The 25,807-nt window shown below is 36.1% G+C and overlaps 1 protein-coding gene and 1 long non-coding RNA gene across 3 annotated transcripts in view; one reads left to right on the top strand and one right to left on the bottom strand.

Annotated features, from left to right (window-relative positions):
* Positions 1 to 25,807, bottom strand: part of ROBO1 (roundabout guidance receptor 1) — a 737,177-nt gene that overhangs the window by 569,436 nt on the left and 141,934 nt on the right. The gene's annotated exons all lie outside the window — the stretch shown is intronic.
* LOC106019243 (uncharacterized) lies at positions 1,738 to 5,144 on the top strand. The gene is made up of 3 exons (XR_001193905.5): positions 1,738 to 2,008; positions 2,553 to 2,707; positions 3,942 to 5,144. It is a non-coding gene; the product is annotated as an uncharacterized lncRNA (long non-coding RNA).

Raw genomic sequence — 25,807 nt, 5'->3', positions numbered from 1 at the left:
TTGTATCTGTTTGCCTTTCACAAAACAAATCACAAGAATACCTGTGAGATAATACCAGCCTGCTTTTGGAATAGGAACATTTAGCTGCTAAACTGCTATTTGCACAGCATTAAAGGTACCAAGTAGAGGCTTCAAGTAGAAAACGGCTAGTTTCAAAAATTCAAAGCTGAACAGAAGTTATTGTAAGCTGAAATGCTTCAACTAGGTAATTCTATAAGCATAGAAAATTTCTTCACTTTTTTTTTTTTTTTGAGAGAGAAAAAAAAATGATGTAAGCAAATGAATTGACAACATTGTGCAGCAGAAGCAGTAAAACAAAATGCTCAGGCCATTATTTACTGCATTTAAAGTAAAAAGTTACTGCAAGTAACTTTGGGCAAAGTCATGCTCTCACTTGTTATTTTCTGTTTTACAACTGGGAGTTTCCTTACCATTCTCTTGCAATGCAACCGAAGGAGGTCACAAATTCCCAGGTGGCCATCTTTTGAAAGCAACTTCTATTCTTGTTCCTCAGAGCTCCTTTATATCAGCACATACCCATGTCAAATATAATTGCTGAACACATAAAATTTCTTAATCAAAGAGAAGGCCCTAAAATGACCTAAATGAGTGGAACTAAACCATTAAATGAGTATAGCTCAGTATAGGAAATGGTCTAGAAAATATGCTGCCAGACAGATTGACTTCAGATAGTAGTAAGGAGAAAATTCAAGATCATTTCTGCAAAACTGTTATTTAATCTGCTCTGAAAAAAAAAAATAGATTTTCCTTTACATTAAAATGTTAAACTAGATGTTAAATACTTCTGTTGTTTTTTTAATTTTAATACACTAATTAGTAATTTTAAATTAGGTCAATGTAAGATAATTGTCCATCAAATAGCCAAAGTGGGCAGACCTTCTCCTCTTCAGCCTGGAGAAGAGGATGCTCAATGAAGATCTTGTAGATGTGTATAAATACCTTAAGGATATATATTCAGAAGTAGACAATAATTACAACTTTCAAGCCATTGAGAAATTTATTGGGACAGAAAGCTTTAGAACTCCTGTGATGCATGTGGTAAAAAGTGACAGAAATCATTTCCTCCAATTACCTTCAGTGTTCACATAAACTGAGATTGAATAAGGAATTTACTTGCAATGATGCTGGTAATCATAGTTTATTTCTTGATCTATACGTTATTTTGCTTTCTTCAGGCTCAGGGTGGATCTCATCAAGGTGCATAAACAGCTGAGGGGAGGGTGCCAAGAGGACAGAGCTGGGCTCTTCACAGAGGTGCCCAGCAGCACTGGGCACAACCTAGCATGCAAGGGGCTCCCCTGAGCACCAGGCAGCCCTTTTGTGCTGTGCAGGTGACTGAGCACTGGCACAGGCTGCCCAGGGAGCTGCGGGGTCTCCTCCTTGGAGATCTTCAAAATCCACCTGGGCCTGAGTGGCCTGCTTGAGCAGGGGGGTTGGACCAGATGGCCTCCAGAGGTCTCTGCCAACATTAACCATTCTGTGATTCTTCTCACAGCACATTTACATTGAGGGAAACAAAGAAACTAAAACTTCTTTTCAGTTTATTTCTAATGCATAAAACGGAGAAAGCAGCAAGGCTTTTATCAGGTAGAGGTATAGTTAATCTACAGATGGAAATAGGTACAGAGAGCTCAGCAGCTGTGATTAATAATGAACATATCTGCAATGGAGTGACCCATATGCAAATACAGAAGTAATCCACAATACCTCATTTTATCTAGAGACTCCACCCAGGTGGTAGGCTTTGTATCACCTGAAAGATATCCTAGTTCTGATAATCAGGACAGAAAATCAGAATACATTAACTCAAAAAAAAACTCAACCTGCAGTGAACTGTGAGATTAGAACTCCTGCTATGGTGTGGATGTCTACCCAACCCTTTTCATGGAAAGTACGTTAGAAGGCATTACAGACAAAATTTGCATCAAGAACTAGTATCTAGTCAAGCCAAAAGTACCAATCCTTTGTTTAGTAACCAACATTAAAGGTAAGTTAGATAAGTTGAGGAAGAACAGTCTCTCGTTTTTTTTTTCATTTGCTTTTAACAGATATTTTCTGTAAATGTTCATAACTACACAATCAATAACTGCAGGAATCTTAAACTTACAACTAAGTGCTTTTTCTTTCCATAAAAGTGTGACCTGCTACTGAAATTAAAGATAGAAAATGATGGACTTCATACTTACATACTGCAAGAAATATACTGTAATATCTGCTCACACTTAATTTTTATCTTCTTGATAGATTGCTACAGAAAACGTGTTAAGAAGTATACTGTGTGTTATATTAAGGACTGATGACTTTTTTCTACAGGCAGAAGTGATGATAAACACCTGTCAGCAATAAAGAGCAATTAGACTAACTAGAGACTATCAGAATTTTCTTAAATTCTTTATCTTTACATAAAATCAGACCATGTGACCAACTGCAGAGACTAGAAGCAGTGGTCAAGGTCAAAGTGATCATATCACTGAAAAACACATATACAATCATGTGCTATTGGGTTTTACCCCATGTTTCCTCTCTTTCAGAGAACTGAAGAAAAAAGCTCCTCAAGAGCAGAGCCAAGTGAGCTTTCCAGACAAAGCCCTCGGAGCTCTCTGCTTGTTCCCTTCCACAGGAAGAACTGGCATTTTACTACTCCTACCTCATAACCGGGGTAAAGATGGCTTTGGTTTTGCCACAGGTATATTAATGACCAGTTAGTTATGACTCTGGGTTACTGGCTGATGTTGTATAGGGTTTTTCTCAACTACAGAAAAAAATCTAATACAATACAATCAGTATATGTAAATGTTCACCACTCTGACAGATAACAAGCCACTTGTAGAACTTTTTGATGAAATGCAAGGGAGTGTTAGCCATGACATCTGTTCAGCTGGGGCCCTGGTTTTGAATGTAGCTGTGTGAATCTAGGATAATCAATTAGGCAGGGTGTCAGTATGCCAGCACAGATGTCCTCAGTCAATTGCAGATAATCATCGAGTTCTTTGAAATTTCCAGAGGAGATTGTATTACTCCTGGGACACCCTTGACCTACGATTGGGAAAGGTTTCCCAGATAAGAAAAATAAAAGGATCATATCGTTTCCTTGTGGAGCAGTATATATTGCAGGCTATCCATAACCTTCAAAGGGTTAGAGCAATGCACTGAGAGCTGAATGCACACTGCAGGGCACAGGGGCAATGCCTTCACCTCCACCCTCAGTATGAAATCAAGGCTTTATAGCATGATATGGAACACATCCAGGCACTTATTACAAGATATTTCCCCATGACCTACATACTGTGACTGCCTGTCAATAAGAAATAAAAAGTAGGGGATCAATAGCATCAGTGATACCAACAGACATATTTTTCCTGGGAACACCAGAAGCATCAGAGACACACAGCTTTTGCAAGGTTAAAAGGGGTGGAGGGGTGTCATTTCAGTACATGCTTCTTCAACATGACAGTTGCAACGTATATATATGTGAAAAAAATAAAACTAAACTTTGTATTGCAGGGACTGCAAGAAACATTTTAGCCAGAAGCAGTTTAAATTTTACTAGCATGGGTTTCAAAAACTTACTAAGTAAGAATAGAACAAACCTAATAAAGCTTTTCCATATAATTCAGCTCAAATGTGTTAGAAATTTTATAGCGCTGATAAAGGATATTAGTGGTAACGGTTTGTAAACAAAGCTGTCTTGGTTTCTGTAAAAGTACAGAACAACCAATCTCGAAGAACATCTTAATAAGAAGAAGAAGAAAAAAAAAAAGCTCAAAGGATAATTATCCCACAAACAAAAGCCAAAAATGCTTATGACAACAAAAAAAGAGAACTGGATCCAGAGAACTGTTTAGACTTACTGTCACCATATTCTGATTCTTAGCAATATTATGAAGACAAACCATACATTTGTCATTTTTCTGTTAAAGGGTCTATGGATGTACAGTGATGAGACAAGCAATGGCATCAAGAACTTATTGACAGTAGAAAAGACATGCAAGCACTGGAATCTTCTATTCATCTGAGGTGTACTTGGAAGACCTAAGGAAGGAAGAACTCCCACCTTTTCTGGAAATACAGTTCGCTGACTGGGCCAGCAGATTGCAAAAGCTGGTACTAGCTACTTGAGATGACCCCCAATACCATTGATACACACTACAGAAGAAGAATGCAAAGGAAAAATGAGACTTAATTAGAAAAGAAACAAAGAATATACAACAAGACTTTCAGACAAAATACAACAAAATAGATATGCTACAGTTAATCATGTCTATATTGCAGTCAGTGCTATGTAGCAGAGAGATAAGCCAGCCAATCTTCATCTGGCTTGGATTTCAGTAGTCAATCAGTTGTGACAGCACAGAGCTCACCACAGGCTAATTCATATATAAATAACTTCTGTGACTGTAGTTTAAATATATACAGGCTTACTTGAGTATGCATTGCCTCTCCTGTTTCCTGAGAGAGAAGTCACTCTCCACATAGCTTTGCTGTTTTATGGCATGGTTAACCTAAAGCGGTGAGTTCCTAGCTTCCTGAATGGCATATAGTTTATAATATTTGTTTCAATGAGCATTTTTCAAAGCCATACAAAACAAAACAAAACAAGCAATATTCTTTTTGCTTTCTGAAGACTTTGGATAGATAGCTTTAATTTTTCTAGCAAAGTTGTGCCCCTTTCAGTGAGACTACTCTCAGCCAGGAAGAAGGCAGTCTAAGTGCTCTGTGAAGACAATGATTGTCTCTCTCTCTTTCTAAGTATTGATTTGAAGTGTCAGGCATTCTCTAGGTTACAGCAAATTGTTCATGCTACAGTCAGGCTGAAGAGATAAATATGTGAAAAATGAATCATAACACATATAAATTTTTGAGAATTTGAGCATTCTACTGCATTGGTCAGTTTCTATGACCATACAGTATAACAATACTACTCACTTTGACACAAAAATATTGATAAAAATATCAGTTTCTCTACAATAAAACTATTTCAAAGTTAGGTTATATAAAAATGTTCTTATATATTCTGTGCAGCATACACACAAAATTGAGAAGCTTGCCTTCTGCATTCTTTGGAATGAGAGAAATAAAAACAATCAGCTCTTAGATTCAAGCTTTGTGAATGTCAAGAACCTGATGAGATGGAGAGTTATATGCCAAAGGCATTGATCAGCTGTCACTGTTTTGAAGGACTGATTTAATTGTTTCGGACCAGGTTGGACCACCCTTATTCTATTAAGAGTGTAATTGATTTCACTGTGATTACTTGAAGAGAAAAGCCTTATCCAGTGTGTAAGAGATGCAGACTCCTGCCCTACTGAACTACTGCAGGAGGACTATTCAGATGAAAATTACACTTTTACAAGTTTAGTTGCCTTTTTACATACACTGCAAAGACCATACCCTTCTGTTGTGCAAAATTATGGCATTTTTGTTCCTTCAGGAAACCTCACAACATTGCTGTTAACCTATCTCCATCATGAATATTAACATATGCTTTGCCAATGTGTGACCTTCTAAGAGACACTAAAAGTTTTTGTTAGCCATGACTGCATTTCCAATAAAAGAGTGCTGGTGTTAAGACAGTCCAAGTGATAAATGAAATGCCTATTAAACCTTAATCATAGTTAATTATAAGTACATGTAACAACACTCATGTTCAGTACCATATCAAACAGGATTGGTTTCTATTAACCCCTATTAATATGAAAACTTTAGATAACAGTACAATTTAACACAGAAGAATGCTAAATCCAAAATCAATGAATTTTATCCAAGTCTGTTGAATAACGAAAGGATTTTAATACTCTTGTAGTTAAATGCCTAGTACATGTTGCCCTCTTGTGGAATCCGGGAAAAAGTGCAAGTTTCAAAATCAATAAATAAAATGTATTGATATTTTAATGGCTGCAATGTAATGATTTATTACATTCACCAGGTGAGCAGTTTATTAATGAAAAGCACTATATTCTGTAAGTTTTTACATTTGACAAATAAGCCTATGTAATTAACTCTAGTAAATCAGGCCCAAGCACTGCAAGTTGTAAAGAGCCTTAGAATACTTTACCTATTACCAGTACTATCTGTATAAGATATGACATAAATAGAATCCCTCAGGTGTCTCATATTTCACTATCACTCACTAAATTCAGAGTAATTAAAATATTATATTTCAAATAATAATAAATGTAAAAGTCTTTTTTTATTTTTTTTCCATATATGTCTTGAAGATAAATGTTTTCCTTAAGAACAAAATTGGGAATCCTGAATTAAACATTCCATCACACATTAGAGATCTGTAAAATATTTTAATGAATTTTTAATGAAGCTAAAGGGAAGACTCAACATCTTCAAAGGTTGTTTAACACACTATTGAGATATTTTAAAATTGAACTGTACCTTAATTTTCCCAGGGAAAATCTCATTATCTAAGAATATGAATATTTCAATTCCTTTAGAATTTTTTCTAACAGAAGGTAAATTATATTTAACACATTTCATGTAGCATTTAGGACAACTTCAGATACCTCCAAGGAGTGTAGGGGGTGTTTTTTGTTCCGCCCCCCCTTTTAACCATTTCAGTTTGATTTCAGACACAAGTCAGTTTACTACAACACTTGTTCCCTTGATCAAAGATTTCCATCACCTATGAACAAAGGTCAGGTGTCCATGTTAATGTTATTGACGGCCTCTGATACTGCTGACAGCTAGGTGTCACCGATAGGTCTGCAGAATCTGATGGATTTGGTGTGACTGCTTTATTCTTCACCCACTGAGGTTTTATTTAGTTTAGAAAAAGGGGCTGAAGGGAGGTTGTGATTAGCTAACACATTTCAGTTCACCCTGTTCCATGACCCTTTTCCTAGTTCTGGCACAAACTAAACATTTTATCTTGATTTGCCTGGATGAAATCAATCCAAGAGGCAGGGGTTTCAATGTTTAACAGGTTGGTATCCCTGGATTGTCTCAGAAAATAAATAAATAAATATAAATGTAAATTTAAGGACATCTGAATTCTTTCAAATATATGAGATTGCTTATGGAGACTGTGAATGATTTGGGGACACAATGACATTGATAAATATTTGGATGAATACAAGTCTTCAAGCTTTATTTTGTTTCTAGCGGCTCCCTCTTTTCTCCCATCTGCAGTTTTTGGCTACAGCTTCTGTCTGCACTAGGAAAACAATGATTAATGATCATCCTATAAACTGAGGTTATGTTGACTGATAAGGACCTAGAATACTTGCTAGCAGCCTCAGATCAACCTTTTTTAGCACAGTTTACTAAGAAAAGTTTTTTATTTCCCGACCTCTTCTCTACTTTAGCATTTTACCTAAAACATCCCTTAAATCTAGTTCTGTGCTTTTATAATATTAGAACGTATGTGCTTGTGTTTGTGTGTGTTCATATACATGTGTATATGTATTCTAACATATACTCATACATTCTTAATGGATTTGAGTTATCCCTGCTTGACAGAAGTGTATTAACACAAATTGTATCTGCAGTTTTTAAAGTTTTATGACTTTTACATCAACAAACATACAACAAAGCATAATCTCAGTGTTGTTAAAATAGGAAAAAAAAAAAAAAAAAAAAAAAAAAAGTAATGTTTAGGCCAATATAACATAAGCTAGCAAGGTCGCCAGGCTGAAAAGTTTTGTTTTTGTTTTTGGTAGGAATTGTTTATCAGTGCTGGTCTGATCAATTCTTTGAGCTGACTGACCGTGTAGCTTCACAAATATTAGTGATAGCTAAATGGAAGCAGAAGGAATGCCTGGCAGAGGCACTGGGGAGAACACAACCATCTCTTTTGTCAAAGTTGTCAATTTACTCTGACTTCATTGAGATGTGGAGCAATACCACAGTTAGGTGACCTGGGTGAATTGAGGCTTTAGAGGTTTGAGGTCAATAATGCCCAGACTTTAAGCCCCAAACCACCTACATATATCACAAAGCATTAGGCTCACGTGTTCACAAAGAATAGCAGTACTGAAATAGCCCCAGCCCTTTCAACTAGCTTCTTTAACTTTATTTGTGAAGAACCATTGTGTAGCAGAACTGATCTCCACACCAGAAAGGTATGGATCATGAAACTTTAGGAGCAATTATCATAACATTCCAACCAAGGATAAATGAAAACATATATTAAGGTGACTGCTTTTATATTGTTGCTCAAAAGCAGACATAAATACAGCACTGGTAACTCTAGTAATATCCTGGTGGCAATTGCTCTCATCTCAAATGGCAAAACATATTTCTGGTTTCTCACTTAATCGCTTAAACCTTTATCTTATCTACCAGGTAAATCATCTTGGAAAGTACCGGTTTACAGTCCAGAGTCACAAAAGACCAGCCAACGTACTTGGTATTTCTGGTGACTCTGACAAACAAGTAATTTTAGCAGAAAATCCTAAGTGCACTTTTTCCATGAATAACAAAACAAAACAAACAAACAAAAAAAACTAGTCCTGCATACACAGTACATACACAGATATCTTGTGACCAGAACAAAAAGAAACCTAAGTGAAATCTCTGTAGTTGTCCAAAATAAGTTTTTTGGGTTATCTGCAAGCCAGAAAGAGGCAAATCAGTGTTAGTAGTCTGGGTATTCACCAGCCTGATAGCTTGACTAATTTTATTTATTTTTTTATTATAATGCTATTAGAATTTCCTGGAGGGGTAGCTCTATCCTTGGATTACTTCTGCAGAGGACAATTAAAGAGTGTTATACTTGCAGAAAATGGGGGGTGAAGAAGTCTGGTGTCTGATACAAGGAAAATATAGGCAGTATTCGATTCAAGTGTGGGAAGAGGGTCCTAACCTCCAGCGTGCCTGCCAATCTCCTTCATTTCCTGACAGCTTTGGGAGAAAAAGACTGTCACAGGAGCTTCATGAATTCATGAGAATTTGTATGAGAAGAATAGGACAAATCTCAGAAAGTTTGTCTGAAATTGAATGCAAAAGAAAGGAAAAAAAATATGGGATTCTAAATTCATGCTTAGAAAGCAAATGGTGAGGAAAGATTAAGCCTATGGTAATCAGGAATTAAGATAAAAGTCACAGGACATCAGAATTTCATCACTGCAGCTCAACACGTAAGTGACTATTGTGGTCTGTGAAACTGTCCTTTGATTTTCACAGATGACTAAATTAGTAATTGATTAAGTGAAGTGATGGCTGTGAAGCACAGAAAACATTTCCTCATTTGCTCTTGTAACAATTCTTTAGCTCCTTACATGTTCAGAAAAACAGGTTTTCAAACACAACAAACAGAAGTGGTTTCTGGTTTCTAAATGTCACTGAGTAACAGTAATACAAGCTGTTACTTGCAAGTCCCTTTTGTTAACACAAAGATCAGCCCAAGGACTATTAAAGTCTGCAAAAAGTCCCTTTGAGGACAAATAAAAGCCATTCTGTGTACACAAAGTACTTTCAGCTGGATAAAACATTTCATGGGTCATGATCAATGTCTCATATCCTGATAAATTTAGATTAGCAAATGTACTCCTTTACAAAGGTGGGTGGAAAAAGCTCCTCGTTCAATAGACCTTCCAAATGCTGAATGTCTGGATGTCTCAAAAAGCCTCTAAAATAGCTTCTTTTTTTTTTTTTTTTTTTTTTTTCCCTTTCCTCTGAGAAATCAATATGCTTTAAAACATTTTATCTTCAAGAGTTACTGCACTTAAAAAAAAATGTATTAGATGCAGGACTGTTTCCCCAAATACTTTCTAATTTATCTCCCCCTTATCCAATGTTATTATATCCAAAGATAATAAAACCCAACATTGTGTTGGGGTCCCATTAATGTTCAAAACATAGCTTTCTCTCATGGATCCATTTTTATTTTTGGTATCCAGAACTCAAAATATTTTTTACTTAATATGCTCCATGGGGGTATGAAGGAGTAAGAGGACAAAACATTAGCCCCACTGACGTTCTTTCTGTATTCCAGCTAGTAAAAGATTTATGTGATATTTCAGTCTTCTGCTGACTTTGCTTCATAGAGAATGCTCATTTTTAGCAAATTTACAACAGAAATCAATGTAAAACTCTTTGTTCTTGTTTTGTTTGTTAGTTTGTTAAAGCAAAGCTCTGCAGTTACATCGTGGTAGAGCAATACCTAATGTTTTGCTATGCTGACTGTAATTCAATTATTATAACAAGGTATATACAACGAAGGCATTACCTAACATACTAAAGCATTTTATACCATTTCTGTTGAAAAATGAATAATCAGAATGATTTTATTGAAAACCTGATTCCTGAATACATTAGAGACAAGAAATTAGGCTCAAAAGTATCCAGAACTCTTTATTCAGTTCTAAATTAGTCTTCAGCAAAGATCAAAATGGGCCTCATGTTAAACTCAGTAACAAAAGGAGATTACACTTCTTTAATCAAAAGATTTATAGCTTCTCTGTCACTTCTGGCTATCTGCAGCTTCTACATTTGCTCTTCACTGTTATCACACTAAGTCTTATACATGTATATCCACTGAACATGGTGGGTGACAGAAGCCATCATCACAGATTGTGGTATCCCATACAAGACCACTTATGAGGTAAATGAACAATATGATAAAGAAGAGATTCTGACTAAAATACAAAGAGGTTCAACCTCCAACAGTTATTTACACAGGTTTAGGAATGTAAATTCTAAACTAACAAAATTGCTTACATGAAGTATGATTTATTTTATTCACTCATATCAAGAAAGCATTGAAAGGGACAGATACAGTTTGCCCAGACTATCCTCCCTTCTCCCTGGCAATACCAGACTTGGTTGCACCGACTTGCCAGCCTGTGCCACAGTTCTGGAAAATGAGTCTGGGTGCAAGTTGAAGGGAGAGGCAGTAGGCATTGCTAGTGTCTCATTTCCACTGTTTCCCCGCCTCATGACTATAGGCATGGCCAGCCTAACACTAAACACTTCTTGCTATTCAGCCAGCACTCTGTCAAAGCACTACTCCACAGCAGCTGGGAGAGCTAAATTTATGTTTGCCTACATTGTTGAGAAGCCCTGAGTCAGCTCTGCTTGAATGATCCCTCATGATGAAAAATCTGCACCTCATACTTTGCCTCCTTCCCTCCCTCCCTCCCTTTTAAGTTCTTCCTTTTTCCCGGCAGTGTTCTTCTTAATTGGATTTGGCAACTTCCCCAATTCTTGTTCCACATTCTCTGTCATCGTTTTCAAAATAAATATATCTAACATCATGCCTCCATTTCTAGACCTCTATCCTTTGTTTTCAGATTGCTGGCTTTTAACGTATGAGCCAAATCCCTAAGTGGTTTAAATCAATAGTGTTTCTTAAGAGTTGCTTTAATCACTTTCATGAGACACCTATGCCATTTCTAGGAGCAAAGCCACAAGTCATGGAAGGAATGACTTATTAAAAATGCCACCATCGGCTGAGAAGTGCTGTGAGCATCTAGAGATGTTGGAATGTGCACAATCATCTAAAACCACTCAGCAAAGCACAGCAATGAACTCTGAAATAAGAGAAAAAATCAAGTCATATCCCTCTTTCCAGCTGCCCACAAATCACCATTATCTCCATCCACTACAGGGCTCCAGCCCATCATGGCTGATGATAATCAGCAGCACGGACAAGAGAACAGAGCTTTGCATCAGTGCTCCCTGCACAAGAGCTCCGATGGGAGAGGAAGGAAGGAGAGGGTCAGACATCCAACCAACCTTCTGGTACATAAAACCATATTGTAATCAAGGGGGAAAAATGTCACTGGGCCTACCCAGGAATATCATAGGCTTAATTTACAAAGAAATTTTCCATCCTGGAAAAAATTCACACTGTATTTTAGGGAAAAAAGAGACACTTTCAAAAAGTGTCTCTTGTGAAACTCCAAATTTCTGTCTGCTACTAACAGATTACCTCTCAGAGCAGAAACATTGCAGATCTTGATTCACCCTCTCCTTTCTTCCTAAATATATGTCTAGAGCCTTTAATGAAGAAATAGAAATATTTTTTGTTCACAAATAGAAATCGCAAATAATCATTAAAAAAAGGGGAAAATATTAGTTGCAGGTAGCAGGGATGGGAGTTGCCTGCTCGCTGTCTGGGCAAGGTAACAAAGAAGCTCTTCTTTAGGGAACTGTGTGGGGCTGGCTTCCAGTCACAACAGCCGAGGGAATGAAAACCAACACTGCACGAAAGGACCCACCCATAAAAACACTATGAGCAAAGACAAATCCATGGGACCTTCTTGGTTTCATTCTGCATGATCTAGTGTTTGACTAGAGCACAAATATTTAAAAAGAAATATCTTAAAATACTTTGTTTCAATATACTAATAAGAAGAATAGTTCTTTGGGCAACAACAGCCAGGTGAGAGGAGGAGGGATGGGGCGCTTCCTCTAAGCAGAAGTCATAGAAATAGTCAGTACACTGTATATCTAAGTACATACTACAAGTCAATGGTAACCTGACTTTCACATAGAACATGTCTAGCAGCAGAATTAGGGTTGGACTTCAAAATTTCATTTCCAGTTACTGATCTGTGAAATTCTCATAGACAGCAGAAGAGTTTCAGAGAATATAATGAATAACACAAAAAGAAATATCAGTGAAACAAACTAAGATATTTAATGAAGCACAAGATACATCTTTTATTTTACAGATTGATCCATGCATCTAAAGGTCTAGCATTTCAAAAAATGCTATTAACAATAGGAGAAGACTTTTATTTACAAATAGAGTAGCACTTCTCTTCTTGCACTTATTAAAGAAGGCAACAGTATTTACAGGAAAGCAAGTTGCAAAAAATTTTTTGTCAAGCTAATTTCATGTTTGCAAATGAAATAACATTTCTTTAAAGTGGTATGTCTATAAGCTATGTATGTTTTCAATTTTTTTTTCTTACTTAACATTGAAAATTTTCTGAAAATTGAAAAAGATGCCAATGATGCTGATGTTATAAATTATAAAACTTCATCTGTTTAGAGTAACAGATATTGTATGATGAGTAGATGTATTGCTGACACCTTGGAGAGTTACATTAAAGTATTGGTTTCATTCTGAAAATTAAATAGTATCATTGATTTCCATTGTCCTCATGGAAAAATGCAAAATAGAATGCAATAATGATAAATGGATTTAAAAAACATGTTTTTACCAATAGCCAAACACAACAGTAAGAACTATGTTTATTTACGGTATATAGTTTTGTAACTATAACTTAAAATTGAGAAAATATTTAAGCAGCTTGAATCAGACAAAGAGCCATTTCACCCTGTGAAACTGTCTGCACAAATTCCTTCCTCGCTGCAGCCCAACTCTTTGTTGTACACATGTGCACATGTACACATAGCATGCAAGATAAAACTGTACACCATGATTACATCTGGAATATGATGATGAAATAACTGCAAATATTGAAAAAAAAAAAAAAAAAACGATGAATACACTTTGAATTTATAGTCTTTTACTACTAATGTGCCAGGGGGAAATAAGGCTCTTTAATTACTACAGACTAGAATAGGGCAAAGTACTGACTTACACTGCTTACCAGTTTTCTCTGGTGCGCTATCTTTGACCTTCTTAAAGAGACATGTCTACCCAAGATGTAAAAAATACAATAAAATTCAAAATTATATTTTCCTTTTCTTCATCCCCATTTTCCCTCCTCACCCCTTGAGCAGTGTGTTTTCCCATTTCTGCTCAGTTTGTACTTCCAGCCCTCCTCCTATGTTCACTAACTTTGTGAGTGAGCATGAACAATCTCCAGTTTATACTGTTGATCTTCCCTCCTGTCAGGATGATTAGCAGAATTTGAGATGCAAAAAGTTTAGAAATAATACACATGTGTATTACAAGAGCTAAGGGGTAACTCCTGTAGTTTATAACAGTAAATAAGCTGAGAGAGCCATTTCCATACTGTTCTTCAAACATACCAGGGGGGAGAAAGGCTGGTGGGCCACTGAAAACGTATGGATGCCTGCAGATGGCAACTGTGCTAGGAGTTACTGGAAGGACAATGAAGACAGAAAATATATATATTTTTAAAAAATAATAATAAAAACTAATAAACAATCTCTACATGTTTCTTCTGCAGCCACGGGAAGACATGTGTTGGATGAGGAGGGAGAAACGAATCAGAGCCAGACAGCTTTACTTATTGGCATGGCTCCTATTCTGTCTGCTGCTCCACAATAAATCAGTCTGTTGTTCTGGACTAAGGGCAAAATACTCCCTCCGTTCTTTTGTCTTGTTCTCCTTCAGAGTTACATAATGTTTGTTTGAAGTTTCCTGCAAAATACACACTGTATGCTTGTTTAAACATACTGAGTGTTTTGCTGCAGACCACAACACTGAAGAAAGGCTGGAGCTGTGCTCTTACTGAGAGGCATTTGGTCCCTCTCACATTGGAAATGTTCTCATTCTCTGGACAATAGCATGAAAGCTTATTATTTTAGCACTATTAAAGCAGATATCAAAGCATTTTTAAGCCTATTTTAAGACAAAAATTGATTTTGTGTGTGTGTGTGTCTTTTTTCTACTCTCCCTTAGTGGTCATTATGCAATCTTTTTTTTTTTTTTTTTTAATCCACGTGGAGAATTATCCAGATAAATGATTAAAAATTTTGATTCAAAATGACAAAGCAATTGGGTATGCAAATATGGAACCACAAAGGATTTGAGATTACTGGATAGCAAACATAGCATCTCTTCTATTTGAGATGCAAATTTTAACATGAAGCATAAAAATTTTCTGCCGTTGACTAGAAAAATAACAGCGCTATTTTGTGCCATTTCAATACACATTTGAACGTATTTATCCATCAGTTTTTACTACTGTGTAAATAATGTATACATGCTTGACAATTCTGAATAAGTATGTTGACTTTGACTTAAAAACAAATAATCCTGTTTATCTGTGAAAAATACAGACACAACTGGATATTGAGCAGTTATTATGAAAGGAATGAAGACAAGGCTGGATGCCGAGTGTTATAAAATGCAGACTATATGAGGTATTTTTGGATGACTGAACCCTGATCAAATCAATTGAATTTAATGGCTTCAAGAATACATTTGCACACATTTGACTTACTGAATAAGGACCCTCTGCACTAGCAGTAGTCAATTTTCTTAGATAACTTTTAAATGCAACAACAATGAACATTCTGTCCTTGACTTTTATGTACTACATATTTTTGACGTAGTTCATAAGTTGCTTCATACCAGAAAATAAAACATAAAAAGGTTAAAGATTGAATGTTTTAAAATATAAATAACACATTTGATAGAGCAAAAACAAAGATCCTACTCTATAAATATAGTTAGATCTTAAAATTATGAGGCCCATCTGACAGAAAACAAAACAAAGCAGCGTTTTTTTCTTACTTCCTAAGTATACAGAATCTATAAATAGCAGCAGACAAGATCATACTTTGCAAAGAGTAGAAAAAAACACAGGATATCTGTGGACTACAGTTCAAAGGTGAGCTACTGCAGAGCTGCAGAATGCTGTAATGCGTTTTAGGCTGCAACTGAAGCAGCTCTTTGAGGATGGGCCAATCCTTCATTGGAGAAGAAGATGAAAACTTGTGGTATGCTAGCACAAAGCAAGCGTGTGAAAGATGAAATTACCAGTCAATGTACTTCAAAATGTTAAAACTAAAAATAAATGCAGTCAAACAAGATTTGCTTGCCTCTTTTCAACACAGGAAAGAAAAAATAGGTGATGTTATTGACATTTTAAAATATGCTGAGAAATATTAGGAAAAACTGCATGATCACCTTGTCTTTTCCATGAGGTCTTATCATTGCCATTAGAAAAGGGAATACAGACTTTTTTTAATTGTCCCTAATTCTTCTAGTTACAAGCAGAGATCAAAACCGATCCAAATCCAATGGAAATGTAGGAGTGTGTCATCACCTAGTAGATGCAATATACGTTTTCCTGATTCATCCTTCTGGAGACATGGGCTATACTGTGCTACTTAACATGCCAACAGGATATTGTAATTCAGTTCAATTCCATCCTTTCAGCTCTTTTCATGGAAAATAACCAGAAAACTTCTGGGCTCAAGTATGACTGATTTGAAGCCTATGTTATCTATATATCCTACAATGTAGCTTCAAAACAAGAGTAGATCATGGCCTTCACATGCATGAGATGTAACCTTTTATTAAGAGAATAAAAATAATAAGTAAAATCTTATTGTGCCTTCATGCGGTTCAGTGAATGTTATAAAAATTTGGAAAAATAGCTGATTTGTATTATTTTTGAATCTCTTTTTACTACCTTGCATAAGTACATATGAACCACCTTCTTATCATGAGATGCTCACTGAATAATTTCTATTCAATGAAATTGACAGTTTATGAGAAAATTGGTTAAACACCATGACTTTATGAATACAGACCCACAGCTGAATAGTATCACTGTAAAAAACAGTTGTTTTGACATAGTTTATCCAAAAGGACCCTAAGCAGTCTCACATTCCAGAGGAATATACCAGTGATTGAGAAGTAACAACACAGTATCAACATGTCACTAAATACTTTAAAAAAAGGAAGCCAAAATAAAGTTGGCCTAACTGAATAAACTATGAAAGTATGGACTGTGCTAGATAGAAGAACTGGAACAAAATACCATAATTTGTCAGAGCTATCCATATATCTATAATAATGATATGTTCTCTTTATCACCATTGTTGTTATTATTATTTATTTATTTACTTATTTTTATGAGATAGTGCTTTCAGGGAACAATGTTCAGGGATGGATCTAAGGTAGTACTAAAATATGGTAAGTAAGATTAGTGGCACCATGGAGAATCCATTGTGCATATGAAATACTGAAGTTTCCTGGCATTGTATGGAATTCTTCTGTGGTTGATTCACAAATAAGATTGTGATTAAAATAAGATTGAAACATAAGAAGAAAGCATTTCAGACTTCAGAAGAGGAGATTTGCCTACTGTAGTCTAAAGAAAAGGTCTTTCAATAACCACACACTAGTTAACTCCACCAAGTGAAAGTGTATGTAATGGATTTTGCTGTTTATGGATCTGATCTTTATTAAGCATAGAGTGCGTTTCTTTAATTTCTTTGCCCTCAAATTCCCTCTGAATTGCTCTTAATTGTCTTTATTCTTCCATTGTTTTCTTTGCCTCCTAGCATAGCAGAAGTAATAGAAATATTTTCACTGCTTCCACTCTAGTGGTACAGTGCTCATTAGCAATTCCACCACTGATTTACTTGCAACCTGCAAGTAATCTTCCATCCAGGAACTAGAATAGCAGGGGACAGCCTAATTTTCCAGATAAAATGCACTGTGACTCCTACTATAGCCAATGTATTTCCTTTCTGACATATCCCTTGGATATGTTTGCCATATCAAATTTATTGTAAGCCAATACCAAATAAAAGAAAAAAAAAATCATATTTAACTGATATGGTTTTTGTCCCAGAGTTTTTCAGGGGGAGCACTGAGACAGAAGGCTGTGCTGTACCATAACTTCTGGTTCAATACTTTCCACACTTTGCGCAGGCAAAAGTAATCTGTCTGCTAAAGAAGGCCCCATCTTGTTGGATTTGGAAAATTACCAATGATTTTTTTTAGTTTCAAAAGCCCCTATAAACAACTAATTATTCAGAAATCAAACATGACACAGATTCAAGTATGAAATTCTCCAAAGTAAACAGTCTGAAAAACAGATAAAAATCTGACAGCTAATTATCCAAAGTGCTCAGTGCCTGTTTATGCCAACAGATACTGTCTAAAGAACATCTGGATTCACTCCTGAAATACATTTTCTATTAAATAAACAAAGGAGAGTTTAAAATCATGGGACTGTAATAAAAATTTTTATAGCTCCCTGAGTGAATCTGCAGACAAGAGCAGCTCTACTCAAGAAAAGAAAAACAACTACTTGTATTGAGTATTTTGTCACTTTTTTTTTTTATTACATTTGTTTCACGCTAGCACATGCTTTTTCTTCATTTCATTCATATTTTTATGTTTTATCCTAAAAAGAAAATAGTTCCCTAATCACTTCGGTGAAGTCGAAATTTGATGCTTTCAACACTAGATGGCAGGGTAAGGCCACAGTTAGGCAGCTGGACAAGACAGCACCTAAAAGCCGGTATGGAACACTTCAAAGTTACCAGCTGAAACGTTTCACCCGCTTTTTCTATAGAAGTTGTCATTAATTACACAAAAACCTATATTCTCTGGCGGGGAAAAAAAAAAAAAAAAAAAAAAAAAAAAAAAAAAACAGGGGTAGGTTCCTCGCTTCCTTTGCCCTGCAGCCGGCGCTCAGGCCAGGACACAGCCTGCCCCGGCTGAGGGCAGAGCCATGATGGCAACCCCTGAAGCCCAAACGGGCTGCAAAGGCTTACGCAGAAAATGGCTACCAACTGAACACAGAATTTAGGATTCAACCTGAAGCACGGATCAAAGAAATAGATTTGTCTTTCGAAGTTGTTAAGAAATCTAACAGTAGGAGACAGAAACAATACTTGGACACTAAATGCTGAAATACAGAAATGAGCAGAGGGATTACAAAGACCTCTTCCACTCCCTCCGCTATGTGATGCTGCACTTCAACTCTGCCTTTAATTCTTGCATCTGCGGTGGCCAAAGGATTTGCATGAAAACAGCAACGCACCAATTCCAGCCTGGACATGTCATGTAGTATCACAAAAAAAAAAAAAAAAAAAGCAATATGTACAGACATTATCTCCTTAGGAGGCCTCTAAGCATACAGTACATAAAAACAGAAGGCAGATATGTTGCAAACTACGACAACAACTGGTCAGTGGAGGGCTGCTGAGCTTCTGCTAGGGGGAAGGTAAGCAGCTGCTCCAGCTGCTCACCCAAACGTCTTTCAAAACAAATGGCACAGCTACCATTTATAATCAAACATGCTATCTTTTGTGTGTAACTCACATTACATTACTTCAGGCTTGTAATATTGTATATATAATATTTCAGGCTTCATGCTGAATCACAGGCTGGAGATTGTTGCTTTGGGAGTATGAAATTGTATTCTCCTAGGAATCAACATACAAGCATGCAAACTGCCAATAAATGGGAGGGAGGGAGGGAGGGAGGGACAGGAGGAGAGGAGGAAAGGAGAGTGAAGGGAAAGGGAGAGGAGGGAAGGGAAGGAACCCCACTCCATATATGCCCCTGGCTGCCTGTTCTGTTCCTGTTTCACCTCATTCATTACTCATTACTTAAACAGTACAATTAACTGGAATGAATAATTTCAGATGAAACAGGTAGAAATAGTAAGAATGTGACTGGACTTCCAGCTCCACTTTCTCCTAGGCTGCTAACCCCACCATCCTGCAGCTGAGATATGATCAAAACTGCAAAGGTTTTGGTAGCTTTTAAGTCCCTCATTCTACAATTGCCCCTGTGCTGGCCAAACTGTAAGAAATGTGATGGAACTCCAAAACCTTCCAAGGTGACTAAGAAACAGTCACAGAGAAAATGAGGTTACTGTACCTCAAAAGACCTGGTTGTATTTTTTTTCCTCACAGATGCTTGCAGACATTGTACAAAAGTAAATTCATAAATAAATAAATAAATCCTTTCCTAATTGCTCATAGCTGAGCTATGCAAGTCTTTATTTCTATGTTTCGATATTGCCTGGGTTAACCATACAGTGCACGCTGACCCCTCACATGCTTCAAAAGCAGACCAAGGGGATATTATTAATATCAAAATCTCATAATTACAACCATAATGGCGATTAACATCATCTTTCTTTCTCTGGGATTAATTAGCTATATAGCAACTGAAATCAAACTACTGTAGAAGTAGTACAAGGGAGAAGAGATACACAAAATCCTCATAATCAGAGAGCTTGTGGATAGTTAGTTTTTCTATCATTCTCCTTTCGTATGGCTCATTTTACATACCAGAATCTTTATGTGTACACACAAGAATCAGCCTCACCACTTTCTTTCAACCCTTTCTGTACTAATAGAGCACTGCACTAACACTGCGTGAAGGTAATTTCACAGTTTCTCATGTTGCTCCTAGCTGTTTCAGAAACCTTACACTTTTTTTTTTTTTTAAACCTGATGAGAATAAATCTACTCTTTTTTCACCTTATATTCCAGTCTCTTTCCAGCAGATACATGATGTTGTGACCTTTTATAATGTTTGTGCACTGTCTGGCACAGAGATACTATCACACGAGTAATATGTACTATAAACAACAGAAATTAAACACAGTGAAATTTATATACACTTTAGATTAGAAAGGTCATTCTGCTAATTTGATTTTTCTACAGTGAATTATTTCATCCCAGTTTTCTCTTCCAAAGGAAAAAAAATGATCAAATTAGTTGCTACTGTAGTCAGTTGGCATAAGGTTCCAAGTAGATCATCTGTTTGGGTCTGAGTACTTCACAGATGGACCAACATATGACCCTGACTACAGAGCACCAGAGTGAAAAATGTTGGGAACACTTTGATGCCCACTGTTTTCACTTTTATCTGCCAAGTTCAAGAACCTTCACATTGCACCCAGCACAACATTCTCTCTCATATTTTGAAATACCAGTTGGTTAGCATGTTGACTGGATTAATAACAACAATACCTAAGAAGAACAACAAAAACTATTCAAGCAATAGCAAAAACTATTCAACTATACTCAAGAATAGCAAAAACTGTTGTCAATTTTAACACAGGATCTATGGAGTAGCAATAGTAGGTGGCAGCAAGTGTTGTATTTATATCCCCTGAAATATATTATTTTTCTCAAAACCAATGAAAGCCTTGTACTTATTGCCACAAGATAGAGAATATGTTAAAAGTTTATATGCTTAAAAAAGAAAAAAAAAAGTTTAGAAAAACTAATGGACACCCCATCCAAATGGCTATTGAAGTGAAAGATACTAGTTTGAGCTCTAGAAATCCCTTGGAGTGTCACGGAGAGGTAGGCTTTCCTTATTTTTATATTGCCTATGCATTCACTATTGGCCATTTTTTGGATTTGAGGTACCAAGATAGCCAGACCATTGATTGATCCTGTGATAGTCTTTTCTATACTCTCATTAAGCTTCAGGGTACTTTGATGACTGACATGTTAACCTAGATCAATTATTTCAAGGATTGCTATATTATTTAGTTAGAGATACTTCACACTCATTTATTTAAATATATATACTTATATACATGGAGGTCTCTTCCAACCTAGAAATTCTGTGATTCTGTATATATATTTATATATAATATATATATTTAATAAGTACTGGGTACTATCATGGGTTAGTTAGTCTAGCAAAATCACTAGCTTTCCCTATCTTTCATGCATTTATTTATTTGTGTGTGTGTGTATTTTAATTCAGATTAGGGATAGTTCCTAACTAAATAGGATTACTGATGAGCTCAGTTAATACTCTAACTATGGATAAAAACATGTCATCCTCACTAATAATGAGCATAAACTGAAACAGCTTTTAGTTTTTATTAAACTAAATAAGACTTCTTGGACAGTAAAATATTTAAACTGATTAAGAAAAGCAGAGTTGGTTAGTGTATGAGTTAGTTCATGTTATTTTTATTTCGCCTTTCTGAACCCAGAAAGAATAACTTCAGCTGTAATTTACTACTGGAAGCTGATAGCAGTTTCTGACTTAAAGTAATGACTTTGCTAGTTACTTACAGGAGCTTTTCTGGTTTATTTTGAAAGGAAACACCTTGTCACTGCTAGTTACAGAAACTGCCTACAGCCACCAGCTTTGTAAAAAAATTCAGGCCCAATTAAACTTCCAGAACAGTCTCTATAAATAAACACAATAAAAATCCAAATCCCCTGGAAAACCTTGTATATTACTCTGACAGAGGAATTCAGACACTCAGATCCTCCGGCGCTGCTCATGATAAACAATGGCTTAAATTCTTGAGCAATGCTGTGGCCAGCACAGCCACAGAGTGGCCAAATACAAGTAGTGGCAAAAGCAAAAGCTCTGCTTTCAACACCAGCCACTGCAGCTTGCTCAGCCGGGCATGTGAGCACCAGCAGCTTACGCTGACCCACCAGGCAGACACGCCTGAAGCAGAGGGCTCTTTGCACTCCCTTCTCTGGGGACATAACTTCTTACAAACAGAGTTGAGACCTTTGGGGTTTTAAGTCATGCCTTAGCCACTCCAGCAAGGCTTGCCAACAAATGTCTGCTGAAACCATACTCACACTTTGGCAGTTTTCATGTGAATTAGAAATTGCTATGAATGGCTTTATCATGCAAGCAAACAGCACAACATTTATGTATCTATATAACCTTGGTAAAAGTTGTTGAAATAAGTAATGTTTAATTTCAGACAGGAAAATGCATGGTCCATCACCTAAGATCACTCAGTTTCGGGACTTCTGTAGGCTATGGAAAATATATAAAATTCTTATGAATGCATATGCAGTCAGTTATTTTGAACACTAAAAAACAAACGTCTGCAATCTTACACACTCTAGGCTAAACTTACTTTCAATAATAAAATTCTAAATATCATTTAACATTTCTTTTGGGTATATCTCAGACTAAACACAAAGAGGTATATTTGCATTTTAATGCACAGCAGAGTCATAAGTAACTACTATTAACAGCGATGGGTGTTATAGGAAAAATATTCTGCATACTAAGAAGAGATTCTAATTTTTTATTTGACAATTATTGTATTTTATCAGTTTTCATACTAAAATGAATCAACAAACAAGCATGTCTAACACAAAGATAGAATTGTTATTAATGTATAAACACAAATTCCACCCTTCTTATATAATTATAATAAGTTGTCACAGCTATTCTGAGGTGCTACCAGTTCTCTTTCTTATCAGCTATGTTGAAACATTACACTAGAAATTAGGTCAGTTCATGGGTAGGTTGATGAGCCATGGAATATTGAAAGAAAACTATCCTACACTGGAAAGCAATTTTAGACAATATGAAGGACTTAAAAAAAAAAAAAAAACAAAAAAAAAAAACAAACACATAGAAGTGTGGATTCTGCTAAAATGTCTAATTTCTTTGATTTTGGGTGGATTTGGGAATCTACACGAAAAAAATGATAAAAAAAAAAAAAAGGTTTGAAGAGAGAAACAAAGTGTGAATAAAATGTACAAGAACACAAACAATTACTGGTTGTACTGGGTCTGGCTGTGATGTTAACTTTCCCTGCAGCAGCCCATACAGTGCTGTGCTTTGCACTTGTAGCTAGAACAGCAGTGTTATCAAACCAGTGTTGTGTCTGCTGCTGAGCAGTGCTGGCACAGCATTGGGACTCTCTCTAACACTCCTAGGGGGTGGGCAAAAAAGTGAGAAAAGAAACATCACCAGGGAAGCTGACCTAAACCAACCAAAGGGATATTCCATACCATGTGATGTCACACTCAGCAATAAAAGGTGGAAAAAGGAAGAAGAGGGGAGGGATGGGATCTCATTGTGAAAATGTCGGTCCTCCTCCCGAACACTGGCTACGTGCGTTGAGGCCCTGCTTCAAGGACGTGGTCAAGCATCATTCATTTGTGGGAATTAGAGAGTAATTTCTTTCCTCTGCACTGCCATATAGCCTTTATTTTTCTTTTCCCTTTCCCTCTCCCTTTTCCCATTTCTTTTTTTTTCCCCTTTAGTTAAATTTAGTTAATAATAATCTTTCCTTAATATTTTTTTTTCTTTCTTAATTAAATTATCATTATCTCAACCTGTGAGTTGTTCTTTGCTTTACTTTTACCCCTCCTTCTAAGGAGGGGGAGTGAGAGAGCGGTTGTGGTGTTTAGCTGCCTAGCACGGTAAAACCACCACGCTACTTCTGCTGAAGTCAGAGTTGGGGTCCCAGGGCTGGACACACCATCCAGCAGACACTGAGACCTCTATCCCCAGGTATTCTGCTCTGCAGACCCACTATTCTCTCACTCAGTAGCATCTTATCAGTTCAATAATCTCAGTACATTGGTGTGAATTCAAGTGCTAATTGAACATAAATAATTGTACCAAGACTGGCCCTAAACAGACAAAAAGAGGGAGACAGAAAATTAATAGTGCCATTTTGCAAGTGCTGAACTTCAGTACTGAGTTGTACACCCCCTGTTTTTTGCAAGAAAGTGATAGAAGAAGCAAGAGCTGTGTGCAAATATGTTGAGTTTCAGTCCAACACCTTAACTACCAGGGTAATATCACTAACATGATGAAGGTACTCACATCTTTGTTCTCCTAGAGATGTCAGTGCACACTATTACTTCTTTCCCAATGAATACTTCAAAAAGCAATCATCTCTCCCATCTACACACACTTCTTTCTGACAGTTTGTAATGGATCTTTATGTATTCTGGGTTACTTGTATTTTCTCTCCCTTCCTAGAAAACAATCTTCTTATAGAATTGCATGCTGCCATCCAACATAGATAAATTTGCTTGCCCATCTCCAGGAGAAATTACAGCTGCTAGCCTTGACTAATCATTTTCTTTAATTGTATACAGCATGCCATAGGCTTGAGAGTTAAGACCCCTTGTAAAACAGCAAAGCATTTTGCTCTTACAATCATATTCCCTTACACATTCTGGTGTCAGCTTCCACAAATTCATTGAAGTCAATCCACATTGATACAAAACTATATATTAGAACAGAGAAAAGTTGTAAATACTCTGGTATTGCATCAAATATGAAGAATAAAAATCTATACATGCAGTATCACAAAGTTTCAAAACAAGAAATATAGAGATAACAAGATACTCTTTTGTCCACCACTAGGAAGCAGTATAAGCATGTTTTTAATAATTTAGAAATAACTATTCAAGTCAGACCTGGAATATTTAGAGTGGACTCCAAGGAAGGAGAAGGGAAAAAAAAAAAAAAAAAAAGGCCATTTCTGTCTGATGACTCTATAAACTACTTGTGACACTGCAGGAAAGTAAAATTAGAGAGAATTCTGAACTTGATGGAAAAGCTTCATGAAAGATTTTTTTTTTTCATTATTAAAGCAGATAAACCTTTGTGTGCTTTCTTACAGCCTTCTTGCCCACAACTACCAAGCAAAATTACAAGACAAAAAGCATAGAGGGCCTGCCACTTTGTTACTTTGCACCATGCAAAGTGTTTGTTTAGTGTCTGAAAATTTCTTATGTATTTGTAGAATGTTTTTATAAATATATCAGCTGTGTGCATGTATTTATAATAGTAAATATGACAATATAAACCTTGTTTCTAAGGGAACAAAGTTTACCAGATTGGATTTGGGCCCAGATTAGTGCTTAAAATATGGAAATGGACTGTAAATCTTGCATCATATATCATGTTTTGTGACAGTGATTTTTTTGACTGTGTCTTAATCGAGAAGTGTAGGTGGAAAATATATCATCTCTGTCTAGAGGGTCAATGAATCCATACTCTTTCTGACCCTTGGGTCCTAAACACATCCTGATTATTTCAGTAATAAAAGTGTAATATTCTTCACTGAGATTTCATTAAGAAGAAAAGTCAGAAGGCTTAGATTCTCTTGCAATTCAAATATCACAACAAGAATATTACTTATTGTGGTAGTAAGACTTAACATTTACACCCCACATTCATCAGCTACTTCACAAATAACAGCTAATAAAGCAGACTCAGATGTGTTTATTTTCTTTACCTTCCAGACTAGAAACCCAATCCAGGGAAGTGACTCATTAGTCAAATGCAATCTATGTCAAATCTGGTAATGTTACTTTCCTATTTTATTTTTTTTCTTCTACATGAAACCATCATATTTCACTTTTCAATATATACCTAACTTCAGAAGATAGATAAAGAGAATACAGTGATTTAATTTCTAAGATG

This window comes from Anas platyrhynchos, chromosome 1 (assembly GCF_047663525.1).
Source record: "Anas platyrhynchos isolate ZD024472 breed Pekin duck chromosome 1, IASCAAS_PekinDuck_T2T, whole genome shotgun sequence".
NCBI classification, from domain to species: Eukaryota; Metazoa; Chordata; class Aves; order Anseriformes; family Anatidae; genus Anas; species Anas platyrhynchos.
This window is presented reverse-complemented; position numbering and strand designations above follow the sequence as displayed.